The sequence below is a fragment of the Mycteria americana genome, chromosome 7 (assembly GCF_035582795.1).
Source record: "Mycteria americana isolate JAX WOST 10 ecotype Jacksonville Zoo and Gardens chromosome 7, USCA_MyAme_1.0, whole genome shotgun sequence".
In the NCBI taxonomy this organism is placed as follows: Eukaryota; Metazoa; Chordata; class Aves; order Ciconiiformes; family Ciconiidae; genus Mycteria; species Mycteria americana.
In genome coordinates, this window is record NC_134371.1 from 26043422 (window position 1) to 26053268 (window position 9847).

Sequence of the window (9847 nt, forward strand, 5' to 3'; positions counted from 1 at the left end):
AGGATGGCAACCTCGGAAATTACAGGCTGCAGAGCCCTCCTGCAGTGCCAGGCACGTTGTCAGGACCCGAAAAGCCAGCTACCAGACCTACTGACCTGCTGCAACCCTTTATTGTTCAACCGACTGGTACTCCTGCTCTGCTGTGCCACCTTGTGCTCAGCAGCTGACAACACACTGCTTCATGAAATGAGTTAACTGCACAAGTAACATAATTATTAAAGTCCTTCTGGCTTAAACTTTCTAAGACCATAATAACGTACACGGCAGTCTATGCCAGGTGACACAGCTATAAACAGGACACATGAATACTGGAATGCTGTACTATCAAAATCCTTTCTGTATTCTTGTGAAAGCCAAGATGCTCACAGATGTTTTCAGATTTTTCAGTGATTACAGGCAGAGTTTTGAGTTCATAGCAATTCAGATCGTCAGGTAAGATCTCATTTCTCACAATTGGACATGTGGACATTTCTCACAATTGCTACCAGAGCCATTATATTGTCTTCTGCCCTTGTCCTCTGGCCTGTCAAGAAGCATGTCCCAGGGCCCAGAGCAGGGGACACACATTAAGAACTTCCCTATCCTGTTACCAACTCTGATGCTGACATAAGCAAATAAGCAAATCACCACCCTGAGTCTTTTACTCACCTCACTGTAAAATGGATATGACATGTATTTCATCACAGTGACAGGGCTTTGGTGTGATTTTTCACAGCAGATGGGACTTTAGAGACCTGCAAACTACATTACTTTACAAGCTGACAGAAACACCTCTCTGAAGAAAGGACATACACTGGGAGCTTAGCAGAGTACATTCAACAGAAGGAAGTCACAGCAATCCAAACAGCTCAAGAAGGCCTTTGCACTTGCAGCTTTTCATATCATTTTTCCGGGCACATGCTAAACCTCTTAGCTCTTTCAGGGACTGTCAACATTCAGGTTATGTGGGGATTTTCAGGTGCCAAAACTCTCTAATTTTTGGCAAGCATCCTGAATGACTTGGGGCATGGCAAAGAAACTGTGCTTGTTAGCAAAAAATTTTAGGAACAACACAACTTGGGAGTCTACCTGATAAATTCCTCAGTGCAGTCGACCTGGCCTCATCAATCCTGGCTTACAAAGCCCAACCACGGAAATATATCTATTATGTAAAAATACTGCAGCAAGGACCCCGCTGCCTGAGGCGGCTATGGCAGAGGCACGCAGCGGTAACGTCCCCAGGGCCTGGAAGGCGGCGATCAGCCGCCAGGTGTCAGAGCTCCACTGGCAGTCCGGCCGCTTCGCCTCCCGCGGGGAGCCCGGCCTCCCTGCACCGGGAACTGGACACGGTTCCAGGCTGTACTGCCCAGTGCTAGAGGGGGCAAATTGGTTCCTCAGTCACTTTTAACCCGTGGAAAAACAGCCTCCAGATCAAGGAAAATAAACTGTAGTAAGCTTATGAATGTCACAAGTTCTTGTGATGGCCTGCCAAGCACCGCTGCAGTATTTGTGTTTGGGATTCTCGAAGGATTAGGCCTCCTACCTGCTTGGGAAGCATGCCTGGGTCAGGGGAGCAGGCAGGAATGCAGCTATTCCCAGCCACTTAGAACGTGGGTACAAACTGGGGAGCCATTTATGCTACTGCCTAGGGAAGCTGACAGACTGGTTGTGTACAGGAGACCCTAAGCATGAGTTTCTGAGTAAGAATAACCACTTAAGTATTGAAGGAGTACAGAGGTGTCTTCCTTTTATATAAACTGAAATATAAATAAAGATAGTATGAGGGTATTATCTGTTTTTTACTTAAGAGCTTGCACTGAGAACATGTTAAGAGTGAGCTCCTGCTGATACAGAGGTGACTGGTGAACGTGTCCCCTCACAGGAATGCCTGCCCTGTTCATCAGGCAGGCTGCCCTCCTCTGCCTGCCCAGTCACATTTCTGTTGCCTCCTCCTCCAATGGGCAGAGGTTAGCAGGCGGCAGAAGGGAATCAAGAGTGCAGCAATAGCCATGCTCTGAATTACATCTACAAGAGCTCGTAAGTCTCAATACACCAGAGAAGTCCATCCCAGCTGATGTGATATTATTTTTTAGGAGTACCTAAGGCAGGTTCTTAGTAAGAACTGTCTGGGGGAAGAGTAGGCATATTCTTTCCTCTATTGCCTCATTCAACATCTAATCCTGGACTTCTTTTAATCAGTGCCTTCTAACCCACAAAACAAGTCACTTACATGAGCTCTGGAAAAGGACTCTGTCAGGCCTGGAAGAGGACACATGAATTACACTAGAGAGAAATAGATTGATCTATCCAAATCTATTTGCTCAGTTATAGTGTCACTGTTGTCTGAGCCAACAGCAGAGACAGAGATGTCACAGGAAGGGAACAGGACAGCATCAAAGAAAGGGAAGGCCAAGAAGTCTGGGCTGGATAGGGGGGATGATAGGAAAGCTGCAGTTAGTGGGAGAATACTAAAGCCAAACAGAACTGATTGCAGATCTCCACCTTCAGTTCCTCAAGGTGAGGTTCCTCTGCAAAAAGGCTGGGAAACAACTGAGCTACATCACTGGGAAGAATAATGAAAAAAATATAACCACATTTTTAGGAGTGGTGAGGGCTCTGGAGAGTGCTTTACTTATTTCATGAAAATGCAGAAGCCAAATGACAAAACTCCTGGTAAAAAGACACTTGCAGGTAGATGCAGATGGCATATGGTACAAAGTTGACAAGTTACTCTAGACTTCTTTGTCCTCGCCAGCATGGAAGGTATATTTCCTATTCCACAAAGAGCTACAGCATGTAGCTTTGAAGCATGCAAGGGCTTGTGATTTGAACTTTGAAAACGGGACAAAATGAGAGTGAGAGCTGGCATCTGGCTGAGGGAGGGGGGAACTCCTTCAATTTCTTGTGCCACAACTCAAGGCAACGACACTGTTCACAGCATTTGCACCTTCTGCTCTGTAAGAGTATTCTCAATGTGTGTTGTGGCAGTAGATATCTTGATGCCCATTAAGTAACAGATTTACTGGGGTTCCAGGAAGAGATGGATTTTGATGCTAAGCACTGCAGTATTCTGTGACTGAAACAGTATTTACTTTGAATCAACAAAACAGGAAATTCTTATGTCATTGCTAATCTGGCCCTGGTTGCATTCTGGTAGTAGCCAGTTCCTATTTCTGGTTTTAGTTATTTTCCTTTGTTAACTCTTTCAACAATATATTGTTAAATAAAAACCTGAAATAAATATATGAACACTTAAGATGTTTTTGCTTATATTGCAGGTGCAACGCTGAAGAATCCACTTGTAGATATGGATGCTGGCCCCCCACCATGTGTAATATAGCATGACATAGTTCCATGACGTTGTATCGATGTCTGAATCAATGAGGATTTCTCTCTAGAGATCCCACTAGAGATGTTGCAGCAGAAAATCATGCTAGTCTGTCTAACTGACTATAGACTCCTATAGTTAGGAGTTCCTGACAACCACATGCACCTGAAGCCATGTTTGCAGATGGGTGGTAACTAATATTCTTTTTTTTAAAAAAAACCTTCAGTAGGATTTTGAAAAAAGTCATGCCATGACAAGAAGGTTTAAGAAAAAAAGGTAGCATAGTTCTGTCACATTGTGCCACACAACTGAAAATACCACTATATTTTTAAAAGACAGGTATGTGCAGAATGAGCATTCACTTGGGCAGTTGTTATGAAGAGGTGAAGTTGTTTTCTGTTGTACTAATTTTTCTTGAATTTTACAGAAATGCTTTATATATTTTATGGCAACTGTTTAACCATCTTAAAGCAACAAAGTTCTAGACTGCAGATTACTTTACTATGGCAAGATTTACTGCCTGGGGAAAGGTATTTTGTAAACATACAAATAAAAATATCAGGAAGCATAATATAGTATGCCCTATATTGTCCAAAGACATGTATTTATCATGTAGCAGAAATGGTGAAAAGGATAAAGAGGTATACTTGAAAATCGCCATCAAAAAGATAACTTATTTGATTCTGTTTTAAAGGAGAGAAAACATGCTGTTGATATCCATGATAATGGCTGTACTTATTCTTATACAAAATCTGCTTTCTGCAATTTAAAAACCAGTCTCAAAGTACTAGGTAGGATACACTGTTAAGCCAGTTTTCATTTTTTTGTGGCATCCTTGGAGTCAGTTTAACAGAACAGTCATACCCCAGTTCGAACCTGGTCTTGGCTGTCCTATACTCTGAGAATAAATTGAAAAAAAAATTGTGCTTGGTAGATGGAACCAGATGATCAAATGGTCCCATCTGGCCATGGTATGTTTGAAGAGATGTTAACAACCTCCTCATCTAGTATCCTGCCTCAGACAGTATCTTTGCCCTGAGATTTGTTGTCTCAGGGAAAAGTGGAAGAAGGGCCTGTGAGGCTGGGGACTGAAGCAAGGGAAAAACAATTCCTTCCTGACTCAACAGTGAGCTCACACCTTGGTGCAGAAGAAGGTTACCTTATTCCTAAAATTCACTGAAGTGGTGAGGAATTAATCTCATTTAGCTCTATTCATCAAGGTAACTGTCCGTACTTTGTCTATTGTAAACAGAAGAAGACAAATAACTACAGAGGTTGATGAAAGACTCTGCCGAAATATTCCACTCTCTCCATTGACAATATAAGGCTCCTAGACAAATGCCTTAAATTAGATGCCTGAATTTTGATGTCTAGAGTTAAGATGATTTCTACCTTAAATCATTTATAATGGCAAGAATATATAACCACAGTATTTAAATGATGTCTGCATTTTGCAGAATCTGGATTTTAAAAAAGCATAATGCATCAAGACTATGATGCTATAAGATGAAATCATGTCCCCTAGATATGGTATGCACTTTCTCAGTATTACACTATGACTACCAAGAAGAGAGAGGTTCTCTCTCCAACACCCCAAGACTGCCAATACAAGTCAGCTTTCAGAATGCCATCAATTTATCACAAGTATCTTGTTAAAATATAGAATATTGGTGCCCAAGGCCCTCTTCCACAGCATAAAACTATGTCTCTGAAGACTTCTAAGAATTTGCCATTTAACCTATAAAAGCCTGAAATGCCAAGCAGTTCATCATACAGGCATTCTTTCCTGAAATACTAAATGACACATTAGATTTGGGCTAATCGAATAATAATAAGCATAGGGCTTAACATTCCAGCAACAGAGTCTGTACAAAAACTAGTTGTTCCTCACACAAGTGATCCCTTTCCTTTTGTAATTACTACACTAGCCTCCTTCACCACCTTCACTCACCAACAGTCTCTTGTAATAGAGTGCACAGAGCCTCGAGGGAGCAGAGAGGCAGAATTTCTCAACCCTGTAGCATACTGCATGTCTTCCTTGGATTTCAGGTTGAGTAACCAACATCATGGAGGAAAAGAAAGGCAAAGAAGAAGAAAAGTCACTTTGCTGCCACATAGCAAAGGAGACAGTATTTCAAAGGAGACGATTATTTCTCCTGCCTTACAGGCATAGAGCAACAAATGATTTGTCTAACATTATTTATCTCCCAAATTGGTGTCTTCTTTCTCCTTCTGCTGCTCTTCTTCCTGGAAGTCCTACTCATCTGTCAGAACTACCCAGTCCCTGCTGCTGCTTACATTAAAAGTACCCAGATCTCCTCTTGTGGTCTCTGCCCTTCACACAGAGAGAAGCAAACAGCTTCCCTCTGTAGGACTTCCACTCTCCTCACTGATTTTAAAGCTGGGCTCTGTGGCACTGTCAGTGCCTGGACGGTGGTTCCCTTGTGATACAAACCACAGGGAACAAGTGCAGACAGGGAAGATGGGCTTTTACTCCTCTTATGCAGGCCCAGCATTGACACATATAGCCTACAGTTTCACATGCACACTCTTCTGTTGGGGGCAGCAGGGAGGCACGTAGATTTATGAGCCACCTGCAGCCCTTGAGCTTATGGACACATTTAGTTCTAGCAATAAGTATATTGCACTCTGAGATTCAAAGGTCCTGGGTTCAATCCATGCTGCTAAAAGAACAACTGTGGATCTGCATTACACACCATGGAAAAAATGCCTGTGGGTAGTCTATTCTAGTTCTCCCCGTGGGGTTGCATGACTGCTAGTGCAATGCTGGGAGAAGCTCAAAAATCTTCAAGGCTCCATTTAAAGAATTAACAGAAAATCTACCTCCTCAAGATCATATTGAATAAGGTGTTTACCAAGATTGGCTGTAAACTAGTTTGGAGGAAAATCTTTAGATTAAACTTGTTATATTACATGAGCAACGTCTCCTTAGGAAATTAAGAAATGCTGGTGAAATGAATCCATACATGTGAATATTCAATTTCTCATGCAGTGTGTAGCTGTGAGAACAAGTTCCTTCAGCCTGCTTTCAACCTAACATACTGTCATTCCCCTTTGGTGTTAGATGGCTTTTTAACTTCTAAATGGATAATACAGAAAATTAACATAAATTATGAAAAACTTTGCACAGACTTTTGTGGCTGCAAAATTTCAGATTAGCTTCTATGAAACTGCTCATCTATTTCATGTCTTGTTTTTACAAGAATGGAAGCAGTGACCGGTTGTGTCCACACATAAGATGAGAATAAGAATTAAAATAACAATACCTTTGTGCTAAAGACAACCTCCAAAGAAGAAAAAAGATTTTTTTTTCCCTTCTCATGGTTCACTAAAATGTAGAAAAATGTTCTGGAAAAATTATTTTTAAAAAGCTATATTCTGCTAAAGACATCAATCCTTGACATTCCTCTTTTCAATGCAGAGTTCACTAGAGTTTCGGAGGTGTTTTGGGAACTCCCAGGACATAGACCAGGTACTTGAGTACCCTTAATAAAACCCCACTTACTGCTTTGAATGGAGAACGCACTCACCACTCTACAGAACTGGAGTGTAAATAATCTCATACTAGCAAAAATGTCTGGAAAAAATGTAGGAAGAAATATCAGACCCACGTGAACTGTCAGGTAAGTGTTCCTTCCGAAAGCAAAGTATTAGAATGGCATTCGGGTATTCCGGTCAAATGTAAGTGATGTGAACTTAGCAACAAGTCCTAGAGTAATATTTTGCTTCACTTACAATATTTAATTGTTCTAAGTAAGCTGGAGTGTTTGGTGGCAAGATATTGTAAATGCTTATGCTTTGCAGCAAATGCACAGGATGCACAATAAAGTTGCAGGTAAACAGAGGGATATTTAAGAAAGAACAATGTTACATATTCCAGCTTCTACTTAATGAAAAGGATACAGACCAGGTGGACAATGTATGTGCATGGTACATATACATATACATGCATAATGAGTGTGTATACGCACCTAAAAAGAGGATTTGTGCAAACTTGTTAAGTTCAAGAATAGGGAAGAAATCTTAAGCAGGTACTGTTTAAAAATACGAGTAGCAGATTAATAAAATTTTCAGTACATATATGATTTATTATGTACCTAAGATACATGCACTTATATGCTGTTTAACATATTTTGTTAACTATTTTTCATATATGTCATATCTGATGTACATATGCGTTATGTATTATATTTTAGTTACCATATTCTACATTACATATTAAAGTCACTTGGATTCTATGTTATGTTTGGTCTCTAATCAACATCACTTTATTGTTTTACATTACATTAATGAATCACTATTTTTCCAACACTGCAAATTTGTTATTCAGCAAAAAAACTCTTGCTGCTTATGAAGAATTTAATTTTTTTTAAATCCCCAGCCTATATCTGAGGCTTAGAGAGGCAAAATTCACTATTTCTATAATTCTTGTCCTCTGTGTAGGAAAACCTGGCTTATCAGTCAATCAGCACTGGAAGAATCAGAATACTGAGATCAAAGTACTACCTACTGTAATCTTACCCTGAAGAAGTTAGTAGATTATCAAGTGTATGCCATTTGGAAAGTGGATTAGTTTCTAAACATAGGCAGTTACTGCTTTGAGAAGTGCCATGTTTAAGAAGGGAAGTTCTGGCCTCTCTGAGGAATTAGTCCTGACCTAACTATTTAACAAAAGCTCATCCCTACCTTTTACAACATGCTTTATAAATTAGCTGGTCGACTCCTTGCAGAAAGTACTAATTTCCAGACACATCTTAAAGTGTCCGGTCTTCATAAGTCTTAACTGTCTCAAGAAATAAAGAAAATAAATTAAGAGTTAAATTTGGCATAAGAGAGCATGGACTAGAGTCTGAAGCTTAACACTAAGTATATATGCACATTATATTTGCCTTGTCTTTCTAACTGTGGGAAACCATTTAAGTGAAAGGATATTTACAAATACTTCAAAACTTCAGCAAGATAAAGATGCATCATTTTTAAGTTGAAAATACACACTTCTCAATTTGGTTTTCTGTAGCCATGTTTTAAATATATCTATAGAGGTCTCATAGCTTTATGAATACTTTAATACAATGCAATAAGAGCTAGCAGAAAAGTTCCTTCAATTGTTACCACAAAGGGACTATTTAAAATAAAATTGTTACACTGCTATAACGCTATTGTTAATCCATATTCTACCATAGTTTCAGATTCATTTACATCTAGACACACAGTGCAAGAGCCACCTGAACTTCTATAGCATTATAGTATATTTTCTAACCTGAGAACTCCAAACTGGCTCTGTGTGCTGCTGATCACCACAGCATTTCCACTTGAAAGTCAATGAGTACTCAGGATGCTAAACAGGTCCCTGAATAGTAACTTTAGTCTTATATTGAGTATTTAAATGGATGCAGTCATAAGCATCTGTCACTCAGTTACAAGGGCTTTTTAAAGCAACGTTTTGCTTAATGTTAATGTAATTGTATCCATGCATTAATGCTCTTAAGAAGAAAATTGCAGAAAGGGAAGGAAGAAGGCCAATCTTTCCATGATACAACACCAATACGCTGAAAGCTGGTACAACCTGAAATGCAATAGTAATCACTCAAAAGGAATAAAGTACTAAACAACGCATTCCTATCAGTGGGCCTTTAGCAGGAGCTGAGAACCCTCATCATTTTGAAAAAAGAGGAAGGTCATGACAGGCATGATAACACAAATGAGAGGGCCACAATTCAGTTGACAATACATTAAAAAGGAGCACCTTTCTTAATACCGTATGGAACAAAGAAAGGCATATTGCAGTGATTACAGAAATAAGCAGAAGCCCAGGAAACGTGCATGTGATGATGCACCAGGGATGTGCCAGATAACAATCCACAATGCTCTTAAGTACTTTCAACGTGACTATGGGTATTAACGGCAGCAGGGCGCGTGCAGACCAGGCCGAGGGGCTGAGCGTAAGGGGAGTGCTGATGTGCTCACGAGACGGCTGCAGGCATCTGCTCTGCTCTTCGATGTGCAGGTTCCTGGGGGTCCTCGCATGAGTTCAGCCCATGGAGCACTCCTTTGTTACGTACATACAAACAAATATCTTCAATCCCTGACACGCACAAACAGCCTCAATTACTTTCAGATGAGCAGCTTGTTATGCCTCAGATTTCAACTTTTATCACTGCACCGATTAACTAGTGCTAGCAAGCAGCAAGCGCATGCCTTGCCCTTGTGTGGTTTGTACACAGCAACGTGAGGGGCTTTGCTGTGGAGAGCAACGCCAACGCCTGACAGTTTGCTACCCTGCTGCAGACAGCTGTGCCGCGGGGATGTTCCTCTAAGGCAACCACTAGTTCCTAGGGTCTCCCAGCATCAGCCTTGCACCAAATAACCCGGGTCCTTTCCGCTCCTTGTGATTTACCTGCACGGCACCTGTAACCGCCCGCCCCTCACGTCGGTCTCCAGCGGGCCGCTGCTCTCTCCCTCCCGCCCGGCGGCTCCTCAGCGGCCGGCAGCCCACCCTCACCCCCCGCGAAGTCCCCA

General features: G+C 41.1%; 1 protein-coding gene across 1 annotated transcript in view; it reads left to right on the forward strand.

Moving 5' to 3' along the window:
• AMER3 (APC membrane recruitment protein 3) overlaps positions 1–7429 on the forward strand; it is a 42604-nt gene extending 35175 nt beyond the window's left edge. The window contains exon 3 of the mRNA XM_075507465.1: positions 3258–7429. The gene's annotated coding sequence lies outside the window, so the exon portion shown is untranslated. The remainder of the gene's footprint in view (positions 1–3257) is intronic.
• The last annotated feature ends 2418 nt before the right edge of the window (positions 7430–9847 follow it).